Genomic DNA, 2,145 nt, shown 5'->3' with positions numbered 1-2,145 from the left:
TTGTTTCGATCCTCTTCAACATCTTCATGGCTATGACTGTGGTACTCTTGCAATACTTGAGCAGCTGTACTTTTAAAAGTAACAACATCAGCAGTCCCTGCAACTGTTCCTATGAAGATTTCATCTTCAAAATGCTCTGAGTTTTTGTTTCATATACTTCGAACTGTATGGTTCGCTATCTTCTGGCAACAATTCTCGCATTTTATTAACACGTTCTTTAACAGTAGTTTGTTCTTCATCATTTTCCTCCATGTATTTAACTACTTGAAGAAAAGTTTACTGGCAAACTGAGTCCTCTGGTTGACCTGAAAATATTGGAGGGTTATCAAATATTGGAGGGTTATCAAATATTGGAGGGTTATCAGTGAACTGCCCGGGAATTCATTTTCCAGTATACAAATTGACGAAACACTGTAAACACGAGAAGTTGTGGGATTTGATTCTTTCTCCTGGAACAGAGTTTTCAAATTAACAAAACGCGCTCTACATTTCTTGTGAACTTTCTGCCCAACACCAACGTGAAACTTAGATATTTTTCCCTTGCATGTTTTTTTAATTCCAGTCACTCCTCTTTCAGTGAGTACAGATACATAGTCATCTTCTTGAAACACCACATCACAAATGAAACACTTTTCTATGTCCATTTTCACTGTCTCTCACAGCAACTCGCAAGAACCTGTAACACATAACTGAAACATTTTTGATTAACAACAAAAACAATAAAGTTACAAAACACAAACAATAGAAAACTTTTTGTTTCAAAAGTTAATTGTAATATTTACGTTCCTTCACACTTTGTCATATAAGTCAACGAAAAAATTATACAAACTTTGTCTGACATATTTCGCGATTATTTGATATTATGGTCATCAGAAACAATTTTTGATGTTATTTTTGACTTTCCCATCCCTAAAAACATATAAAATTATACCACACATGGGCAAATAAACAGTTATACCCTATAGCTCAAATAATGGGCAGTCATTTTGAAAAATCCGCCATATTGGATTAACGCGTCATGATAGAGTGGTAGACTTTTCACCATCGTTTTCTACGGAAAAAATTCAATACGAATCCACTCACAGAAATTGTTTTGCAATTAGTTCTAGGTTTCGCAACAAATTGACTAGTCTAATACTAGCATTTAACAGTTTCAAAGAAAGCAAAATTCAGAACAGTGACTATACCTAGAGCCTATTGGGTTCATAGTGTTGTGCTCATAGGTTCCATCACACACTCTCTCTTAACACAAGCCACCTACTGAATTGCCAACATACGCAAATGCAGCAGCAGGATTAAGGCCAAAGAGCAGATGTTACTTAAAAGCATCACCTGCATATATAATGGGAAGGTACAGAAGGATGGATTGCAATCTCAGAGAGAAGCAGTGATTTCATCTTGCCACCTTTTAAAAAACTGTTTGACAAAGTGGACCAATGGGATTAGGAATGGATTTTGAATTGAATGGTAATGGAAAATCCAACAATTTCTGGAGGGAATGCTAAAGCCCTAATTCACCAACAGGATGTCCTCCACTGTTTTCTACTGTAGTTCTAGCCTTTCGTCCATAAACCACAGGATTCTGCATTATCGACCAACTCAAATCACGTTACCTTGCCGGCGAGAGAAAGTAGAAAACATTGCACATGCATTGTATTTATATTCCCTCAAGTAAATGTAGAGATTAATTCTTTTAGCAAAGTTAAGCCTGCAGTGCTGTTAGTGAAAAACAATTTCCAGGCTGTGGGACAGATTCCCATCATGCATTCACATTTTTCGAAAAATCAATTCAAAGGAGAGCAATAAAAACAAATACTCAATGTTACCAGTCGCTCAAATGTAGAGTTAAGGAGAAACACACAAAGTAATTCTAATGCATTCTTGGTGGTAATGTTGCTCAAGCTTTTATCCTCTTTTCTGAGCTCCTTGCAGATATCTGGGGTGAAGCAGCTGAGAATCCAGACATGGTCACTGGGAAAGTTGAGCTGCTATTGACTGGTTTGCTGTGTGCTCCATCAACCACCAATATCACTTGATTGCCTCTTGTTTTTCAACAGAGACCAAGTTTGGCCAAAAGAGGTCTAGCATTCACCATCATGAAATCAACCAAAGCAAATACATTCTTCAAGCAATGATGAAGTCATC

Source organism: Lissotriton vulgaris, chromosome 3_1 (assembly GCF_964263255.1).
Source record: "Lissotriton vulgaris chromosome 3_1, aLisVul1.2, whole genome shotgun sequence".
Lineage (NCBI taxonomy): Eukaryota > Metazoa > Chordata > Amphibia > Caudata > Salamandridae > Lissotriton > Lissotriton vulgaris.
The sequence above is the reverse complement of the archived record's forward strand: the minus strand, read 5'-3'. Positions refer to the sequence as shown.